Genomic DNA, 10,089 nt, shown 5'->3' with positions numbered 1-10,089 from the left:
TACGCGTAGGATAAAAAAGTTTGTGGAAAAAGAATTATTTGCAATGGCTTTTTGTACGAAAAAAAAAAGAAAAGAGCAATTACGTTAGTCATTTTTGATTAAAATGACTGGGGTTAGAAACACTTTTCAAAACTATGATATTTTGTAACCGCGTATTACAATTTATTGTCAGATGATTGGCTAATTAAAGAATCATTTTCAACAATATATATATATGAGAAAATAGAATAAGGGTAGTATGAAAATCTACAAAACAACAAACGTGAGAGAAGAACCCATTTATATTTTGGCATTTTAATTGGAATAACAAAAGAAAAAAAAAAAATTGTAAAGAAACGAAATTGGTCGAGATACATAAAGGTATAGGATAAATCGAATTGAAAAATCAGTGCACTTTTACGAGAGTGGAAGAGTGAGAAGGAAAAATAGAGAGAGAAAAACAAATCTATCTATCTAGATGTGGATACACAGATAGATAAATAAATGCATAGATAGATAGATAGTGTATCGAAGGCGAGAGACCGGTGGTATTAATTAGCCATATCCGATATCCATTTTATTTCGTTTGGCCGATGAGTTTGGCGATCGTTGCGCACATGTCTCAAAATAAACGGTTGTCAATCAAACGGTCTGAGGGAGATGTGTTACCACGCGTGGGTGGAGCACGAAGTGACCGTACGACTGAATGACTGAACGAGAGAGAGAGAGAGAGAGAGAAATCTATATAGAGATAGATAGATAGATAGATAGATAGATAGATAGATAGATAGAATGAAATAAAAAGAGAAAGAGAGAATTCCGAGAGTGGGGAAAATACCGTCGACGCGTGACGAACGATTCGTATCTCGTCGCGGATTACGCGCACCATCCGGACGCCAGAACGTTTTCGATAAAACTATATATTGATTCGTTATCGGTATATTCGTTCTTTTCGCAGCTCGACCCTTTCAATTATTACCCCCTAACCCCCCACTCCCCCACCCACACACCCGAAAAAACGATTAGTTTATTGACTCGATATTTTCATCGATTCGTATGAACCACACACATACACACACGCACACACACATATACACACATTTATATGGTAGGGGATGGGAGTTTTTCATATGAGATCATTTCTCTTGACAAGATTATTCCCAGCTACTCGTTATGATTTTACTCGACTTCCTGGACAAATTTAAATTTAGGATTAATTTTTTTTTTTTCATATGATAACATTTAATTTTCTTCTTTTCGAATGAAATCCTCTTCTTGTCGCACGTCGCGCGTTTAAAAATTAGTTAAATAATAATTAATTGTAGGTGTAATTTTTTCTTTTCTTTTTTTCTTTTTTTTTTTTTTATTCGTAATCAAATGTAATTAATTAGGCGGCCAAGCGATTGCCTCCCCCGCCCCCTTTTTTTATTCGTAGGATAAAGCGATCATGATTATTTCCAATCATTTCAAAAATTATATTTTGAATTTTTTTTCTAAAAGTATACTTAGTACAATCATTTTGTTAGAAACTTAATCTATTATAATCCTTTTTAACTTGTTATCCTTACCAATTGAAGAAGATTTATCTCTGACCAATGCCACTGATATCTAACATAAAAAGAATTAACGATGTACATGTACGATTACTTTCTTCCTATAGACCACCATGAAGAAAAATAGAAGAAGAAAAAGAAGAAGAAAAAGAAGAAGAAGAAGAGTAGGGGACAAATATATAAATATAAATAAAAGAATAAATACACACAAACACACCGAGAGAGAGAGAGAGAGAGAGAGAGAGAGAGAGGAAAAATACTTTTTTGAAGAAACCACTCTCACGAGACACATCTTGGTCGTAGAAGCGTGGCCACCGGAAGTTGTCGTTTCCCAGCCAAGAAAGACGAAGACAGACAATAAAGACAAGCATGACGATAAAAAAGATAAAGAAAATGACTAGAATGAGGGTTGGAGGAGGAGGAGGAGGAGGAGGAGGAGGAAAGAGGACTAGAAAAACGATAGAAAGACGATAGAAAGACGAACGAAGCTAAAGCCTATGCCGCTTTTAAATATAGTCAGCTAGCCGGTTATATTTGTGTGTGTGTGTGTGTTCGTCCACGTGGAGTGAGCATATATGCGTATACATTGCTACGTTATCAAAGGATTGAGAAGGCAGGCGAAGCGCCTCTGCATGAAATTTTGCGTGCATTATAAATGAACGCAGCCTTGCAGGTGGGGGACACGAAGAGATGGGGGGGAGAGATGGGGGGGAGAGATGGGAAAGGGCTGCGTACGAAGGAGCAAGTGTGCGTGTTTAAGAGAGAAAGCGAGAGAGCAAAGTCAGAGCAACGTAGTAGTTGGGTTAGGTTGGGCCTGGAAGCGTTGGTTGGTCGGACGTGGCTCTAACCTACCGTAACGCTATAAAAATAACGGGCGACTTCTGTCCCCCTTCTTCTTCTTCTTCTTCTTCTTCGTCTTCGTCTTCGTCTTCTTTAGTCTTCTTTCGTCTTCTTCTTTCTTTTCTCTCTTGCATCGTCGTCGATCATCTCGTCTTCCTCTCTCACGTCCACGTTCCACCACTCTCTTCCTTGCACCAACATCCTACTAACACTGCTCCTGCTCCTGCTGCTCCTGCTGCTGCTGCTGCTGCTGTTTCTACTGCTGTTGCTATTGCTTTTTCTCTTCAATGCATATAGTACTTGCAGAAGAAGAAAAAGAGAAATGGAGAAAAAGATAGAGAGAAAGAGAGAGAGAGAGCATGTGCGTGCAGAGCATGTGTTACGCGAAAGGGGCCCCATTCGTACATTGCCGAGTGTGTTTGCCTCGACACAAAAATGCCTGCCTTGGCAGCACGATCTTCCTTCTCGTAGGGCCCCTTGAAGAACTCTACCTTGCCAACTATTATTCACCATCTTTGATCTTCCTCGACAATAGTATTTTTTTTCTATTTGGCTTTTAGTTAAGAGTTAATTTCTTTTTTTTTTCTTCTTCTTTTCTTTTTTTATTTGATATTCTTAGACTCTTTGGGTGGATTTTTGTGCGGGGAAAAAATTGCGAAAGATTTATTTAGATTGAATGTTAACTGGTACACATCCGGCGATAAACATTTATTTTTATATACTTTTATTGACCTTTTTATACGTAGGCGTAGAATGTAAGGATATACATATATATATATATTATACATATATATATATATATATATATATATTAAAATATAAATTCAAAAGGGAAAAAAAGGATACGAGTGCGTTGAAGCTTTCGTCACGAATGCTTCAAGACGCACCAATTAAAAAACTCGAGTTAGGCCTGACTTTAGATGACGTTATTAGGAGGAGGAGCCTTCTCTTTAGACTGGGAACCCTATTGGCCGACACGTTTTGAAGGTGGAGACCTGGGCAAAAGCCCACTGTACTTTCGAGGAATAAGGTATCCAAACATAGGGAGTTAGTTATGTGTATTTCAAAGAATTTATTTCACGATCCTTTGCATTCGTCATTATTAAAATTGAACATTATCGTTATGACATTGCTCGGAGGTGTTGCTTTCAATCTATTGATTAGGTTTATTAAATTGTTCGTGATATTATTTTGTCGTTGTATTATAATAATTTTACTGATCGTTCGTTTAATCGTACGAATGAAATGTTCAATCTTATTAGAAGGTTGACAAAATTTAAAGCCTTTATGTTTTATCAATCCTTTCGAATTTATTATTTTTCTCTTATCTAATATATAATCAATAATTAAAAATAATATATATTTTAGAATTTCGATGGATCCTTGAAAATTCTTTTTCTTTTGAAAGGTACGAACAAATTTTGTTCGATTATCGATAGATAATATTTGAATGAAGAAAGAAAATGCAACGTTGCACGAGAAACGTTTAGGAGCGTTACGAAGAGAGGCATCGCGTAAGGAAAAAAAAAAAAAGATAGTTCGAGCCACGCCTTCTCTCGTTTTCGAGGCATCATGCGAATTACAATGAAACTCGTACGTAAGTAAGTCTGCGAACCTACGAGCACGTTAACTCCCTTCGTCTTTCGAAGATCGGCCTTCGCGGAATACCGCGGAGTTACTTGGGCCATCATGTGCTTCTTCTTCTTCTTCTTTCTTTTCTTTTTTCTTTTTTCTTTTTTTCTTATTCCGTACGTTCTCCTTTCCCCCTTAGCGTTTCCTGTCGGTTCTTCTCTTCGTCTCTGGGACTCGATACCAACCAGCATTGTACAAAGACGAAGACGAAGACGATGACAACGACGAGAGTTTGTCTTGTTCCTTTCTCTTCTCTTTTTTTTCCCCTCTCTTTCTCAGTTGCTTTCTCCATTATGCCAGAAGCTGTAGACAAGGAGAGAAGTCAGTGGAACAGGTGCCAACCGGTTCGAGAAAGTTTCCACCAATAAGCTGCGTTAGGCCCTTACCGTGTACTTCCGAAGACAGGTGCCTGCCACGACCCCGTGCGTTATGTCCTTTTACATGCTTTTTAAACAATAACTCATCTTTCACTCGACTTCTCTCTCTCCCTCTCTCTCTGTCATTATTAATCCGATTAGTTTATTTTATCTCCTTAGATATATATTTTCATAATATTTCTATGAAACGATTATTGAACAACACATTTATTGAGTATTATCATTACCCATATTATTAGCTTATTTCTATATCAACATAATAGTTTATAGATTTCTTAGAAAGTAATGCATTTATAGTCGGATATTTGCACAAGTGTACACCAACATATTGAGAATTGAATTAATAAACGTTCCTCATTTTCACCTGTTCGGTCACATAGTAAAAAAATAAAAAAAAAACAAACACCTACCATCTATCATAACATCTCGAATAGATTAACGTAGACCAGACACCTCAAACTTGAAGCACAAAGCTAGACACGATCCTCCGTGTCCACTAGTCCTGACCTTATTCCCACCTCCTCCTCTCCTCCTTCTCCTCCTTATCCATCGGGTCAGCTCCTTCATCGTCGTCAGTGTCGTCGGCAACGATGACATCGAGAGCTCGTCTAGCCATGAAAAGCAGCCTCGCACACGTGGTTCGTCTTCTTGCAAAAGGCAAGAAAGTTAGAAAGAAAAAGAGAGAAAAGAAAAAACACACACGCACACACAGACACAGAAAGACAGAGAGAGAGAGAGAGAGAAGGGGAAAGTAAAGAGAGGGAGAAAGAAAGAGATAGACGTAGCGAGGAGTGGCAGGGTCGGTTGGCAGGGTTGGTGGTTGGCAGGGCTGGTGTTGGCAGAATGGCTCGCAGGCAGGCAGGATGTGTGTGTTTGCGTGTGTGTGTGTGTGTAGTACGGTAAGGCACGGAACGAAGCAGTGCAGAGCGGAAGGAAGAGGCACGGGGGCTCGTACACGCCCCCTATGCGTCTGCTGGGGGATTGGGGGTGGTTGCAGAGCGGTAGCGGTAGCGGTAACGGTAGCGGCGGCCTAAAGGGTAGCTATACGCACTGCGAGTTACGTTGGGGTAGGCCTATGCTTGGCCTGCGTGGGCGTGGGTGGCTCCACCCCGTCGAGGATCATCCTTCTGGCTGGGGGGATGAAAGAAAGCAAGCTAGCTAGCTAGCAAGCAAGCAAACGACCGACCAACCGACCGACCGACCGACCGACCGAACACTCGTCCGACCGAGAGAGACGAAACGACCAGGTATGCCAGAAGAAAAGAGTAAAACGACTCTGATAGAGAGTGAGAGACAGACTGACGGACAGAGAGAATGAAAAAGAGAGAGAGAGAGAGAGGGAACAGTTTTACTCTTTCTCTCTCTCTCTCTCTCTTTGACTCTTTCTGGCGTGCCATGCGGAGGCAGCGCCGATCGAGGCGACTCTATGAGAGTCTCCCAACGTCTGCATCAACTCGTGTTGGTATATACAACACACACATATACACACACAGACAAATACATACATAGGTATATATATTCTCTCGCATTCTCTCTCGTACGCACTTACCCATGGCGGCGGCCGACTATGCCGGGCCTTCCACCCTCGTTTCCGGATTTTTCCTTCGGCCGAGTCATCAACCCTCGCGGACGACCTGCGGTCATCCACCTGGTCGACACTCGGCCTACCTCGAAACTTGAAACCCAGTGCAGCAGCAGCACCAGCAGTAGCATCGATGCTCTCTCTGACCGGCACCAACCAAAGACCTCGTTTCTTTTCAATGACGATTGATATACCAAGGAGAAACGAAGGAATCTCTTCTCCTCTCTCTGGTCTCCATCATCGTTACCAATTAACGCAAACCAAAGAGAAACAGATGGAAGGATACCTTCCTTCTACCTTGCTTATCAATAGACAGATATGTATGTCTGACCGAACATTCAATGACTCTCTCTCTCTCTCTCTCTCTCTCTCTCTCTCTCTTTCTCTCTCTCTTCAGTAATTAGGATAATGCTTCCGGATATTATCAGATCTTTTAGAATTTTATTTCTTTTTATTACCGCGTCGCGAGGGTTCCTTTTTTTTTTTTTTTTTTCTTTTAATATTAATACCGTCATTTCAAATTTGAATTTATCGAACCTGTCCGTCATTTTCTCTTGACTTTTGTTTTTTTCTTTTTCATCTTAAATCTTTTCAACATCGTGATATTTCATTTTTCCGAGATAACGTATCGCGAATCACGCGTCCGTCATATTTGTCTTTTCTTTTGAAATATTTTACATTTCTAGAGATAATTCACTATATATATATATATATATATATAATCTGTCAATGAATTTATCCAAGAAAGAAGAGAGAGAGAGAGTTCATATTCTACGTCAGATGTTCATCACTGTAATGTTCCCTCGATACATCGTTACGTTTCATTTGCGGTGTCATGGATGTTTATCGTGCCTTCCGGTGACGATTTCCAGAAGAGAAACAGAGATAAACGTAAAGGAAACGAGAGAGAATCTTTGCTTTGAGAAGAGACCGACATATTCGAGATCCATCTCGAAGGAGTCACAGGATATAAACATAAGTACGAACCACCCAAGGGGAAATATAAGCGAGTTATTCTATAGATGTTTATTTCTCGTGCAATAAAAAGTCGTCTCCCGTATGTATATAACGATTCAAAAAATTCGTAATCTTTTATTGTCTCTTAGAAAATGGATATGATTTTGTATCTCGTAAAAATCAAATTAAACTTGATATAGATACGAGAAACTACACGTTTGAAAAATTGAAATATTTCCGAATAAAAAAAAAGAAAAAACAAAAAAAAACAGAATCCATTGCAATTTTTTCATTGATATCGTAAAATAAAATAAAATAAAAGAGAGAAAGAGAAAGAGAAAAGAAAGAAAGAAAGAAAGAAAGAAAGATGTTAAAAGATGGTAGGCGTTAAACCATCACCACCATTATCATCATCGGGAGGGGAGATATAGAAAAGAAGAAAAAAAGGAGAAGAAGAAGAAGGAGTAGGAAGGCTCGTTATTTTCTGTCTCTGTCGATCAGCAAAAGACCTTAGGTAGAGCATTCTGAAGAAAATCTGGGCGGCGAAGTGTAGAATGTGCCGAGGTGGTGGTCGAGAATAATAAGAAGAAGTAGAATAAGAAGAATAAGAAGAGGAAAGAGGAAACCGGGCGAGCTCAGCCAAGCAAGTAAATTCAGGAGACGGTGTGGGCCGGGCCCTTGGTTGGCCTTGTTGGTACCCTTGGATTTCGGTCGGTGTCCTTGGCACTGATGGCGGCCACTCGGTCCACGAACACTTTATTCCTTGCATCGTCGTCGTCTTCGTCTTCGTCGTCGTCCATCGCGATGCATTCTACTTTTCTCCCTTTATCCAAGTTAAGCCCCCCACCTCTATTACTGGGATCTTCTCTCTTTCTCTTTTATTTATTTATTCTTTTGGGCCGGCGGCCGCTCTTTGTCCCTCGACGCGTCGGCTGGTTGGTTGGTTGTTCGCTTCGTTGGACGTTGAACGTTGCTCCTTCGAATACTTCTGCTTAGGGTATACTGACCTACCACGACTGCCATGAGAAAGACGAAGAGAAAGAGAAAGAAAAAGAGAAAGAGACTGCTCGCTGAAAGAGAGAGAGAAAAAGAGAAAAAGAGAGAATGATAGGTACAACGTCGTATAAGAAAGACAGAGAGAGAGAGAGAGGGAGAGAGATGGAGGAAGGGAGGGAACGTACCTGGCAGGTAGGTACACACCTCACTTCGGCGGGCCAGCAAACTTCGGGTACAGTCACGTTCAATATTCGACTTTCCTTTCAGATAATTCCTAAGAAGATTTTACCAACTTTTTCTCTTTTACATCGAACTCGATTAGTTATACTACATTGTTAGGATTAATCTGTTCTATTGGATTTATTGAACCGTTCAAATCTACTAGTTTTGTATTTGTTTTTGATCGCAATAAAAACTCGTCCTCGTTATGGTGTCGTGTTATAATTGTTCCTGCTTTTTTTTTATCTCCGACATGAAACTTCATTAATCGTTGTAATTCAATTCTACGGGATTAGATTTAATTTTAACCGTTTCGATAAATTAGTCATTTTTTTGCATTTTCAACGTGTACGTAATTTAACGACGCCTCGCGAAGTATTCTTTATTTTGATATTAAATCTTATTTTATTATAGTAGATGTTTTCATAATACGTAATCGCGCGAAGTATTAGATTCATTTTGATAGTATAAAATACATGAATATCTTGTAAGTTCGATAAGAAAGATTTTCCTTTCCTTCTCTTAAACGACTCATAAAATACATGAACAGGAGTATTTAAATACATGTGTTACAGGGAAAGATCTATCTATGTATGTTGCATAAATATGTGGATATTTTATTGCTATCATTTACATACATGTACATCGAACAAGGTACCGTTGGCCGACTTCGAGTATTCAGATATTTTCGTTGACGAAACTACGTCGTTAATACACTCTTCTTCTTCTTCTTCTTCTCCTTCAATCGAATTTTATCAACGAGTTGTGAAATCCTTGTGGTTTTCTACTTTCAACAAGATTTAATATGTTTTTAGCTTCGGGACGACTTCTCTCTTACAATTACAAATTGTTTCTATACTTTATTACCTTATTATATCTTATCGATTAAATATATTTCTAAAAATATTTCGTGTATAAATCGTTAAATAATTTATTATTACAACATCTCTCGCAACTCCCCGATATAAAAAACAAACAAAATTTAATAAGACGTATCTATTATATATGTTGTTATATATATATAAATAATAATATATTATTGGTAATAATGTGAACTCTGTAAGATACGATTAACGAACAAACTATAAATATTCGTTGGAAGTGTTGGTAGATGAGCGTAAAGTTTAAAGAAAAAAAAAAAAACAAAAAAAGAACAAGTCGACGAAGGCAACTCGTTAAAAAAATGTTTCTAGACGAGCTGTCGAATCGTGTTTGGGTGCTTTCCTTTCTAGATTACAGCGTAGTGTCGCTCGTTTCCGGCGCGTCTAGCGCGCGTACGTTCTCCGACTTCTACTTCTTTCCACCCAGTCGAACTTGTAATTTCCTCCGATCGTTCGAACCTCTTTTCTGATGGTGTGGTAGTCGTCGGAACCGACGACGATCGCTCAAGGCGCACGCGTCTACTATTCTCGGTTAGCATGAGTCGTGCGATCATGCGTATCCATCTTGCGAAAGCGAGTTAATCTTTTTCTAAAACATTATTCATCTTCCATTACTCTCTACATTGTTTTTTTTTTGTTTTTATTAAATCCTGATGAAATTATTGGGAAGTAGTCAATCATTTGTATTTATACTTTCCACTGATATAATATTTTGCCAGAAATTACTAGAACAAAACTTTCTTCGATTTATCTCGCGCGTATAAAAAAAATATTATATATATATATATATATATTCATATATAATTAATATATATGTGATGTAAGTTTTGTGAAATGGTAATAAATATTTTTCGAGATCCGTTCGTGCCAAAAGGTTTTTGGCCTCGGTCATTGTCAAACGCGTATCTCTCTGCTGCGTGTAACAGAGAATCGCTGAAAATGTTATTAGAGTCGTCGTTGTTGGTTTTGTCCAGATACCCACGCACGGATACGAATTCTCGCGGAATCAAGAAGCAAAACGCACGCGAAATTCGTCGGCCGTGACGCCGCTCCGTGACACACACACACACACA

At 39.0% G+C, this 10,089-nt stretch overlaps 1 long non-coding RNA gene across 3 annotated transcripts; it reads right to left on the bottom strand.

Moving 5' to 3' along the window:
* Window positions 1-4,267: 4,267 nt before the first annotated feature.
* Window positions 4,268-5,683, bottom strand: LOC106792426. 3 transcript variants are annotated; one of them, XR_001382289.1, is made up of 3 exons: window positions 5,433-5,683; window positions 4,391-5,028; window positions 4,268-4,307 (listed from the first exon to the last, which is right to left on the bottom strand). It is a non-coding gene; the product is annotated as an uncharacterized LOC106792426 (long non-coding RNA). The 3 variants fall into 3 exon arrangements; XR_001382290.1 differs by having other exon boundaries at window positions 4,391-5,025; XR_001382288.1 differs by lacking the exon at window positions 5,433-5,683 and having other exon boundaries at window positions 4,391-5,411.
* Between the last annotated feature and the right edge of the window lie 4,406 nt (window positions 5,684-10,089).

This window comes from Polistes canadensis, unplaced genomic scaffold (genome assembly GCF_001313835.1).
Source record: "Polistes canadensis isolate GaletaPanama2010 unplaced genomic scaffold, ASM131383v1 scaffold_428, whole genome shotgun sequence".
Classification (NCBI taxonomy): Eukaryota; Metazoa; Arthropoda; class Insecta; order Hymenoptera; family Vespidae; genus Polistes; species Polistes canadensis.
This window is presented reverse-complemented; position numbering and strand designations above follow the sequence as displayed.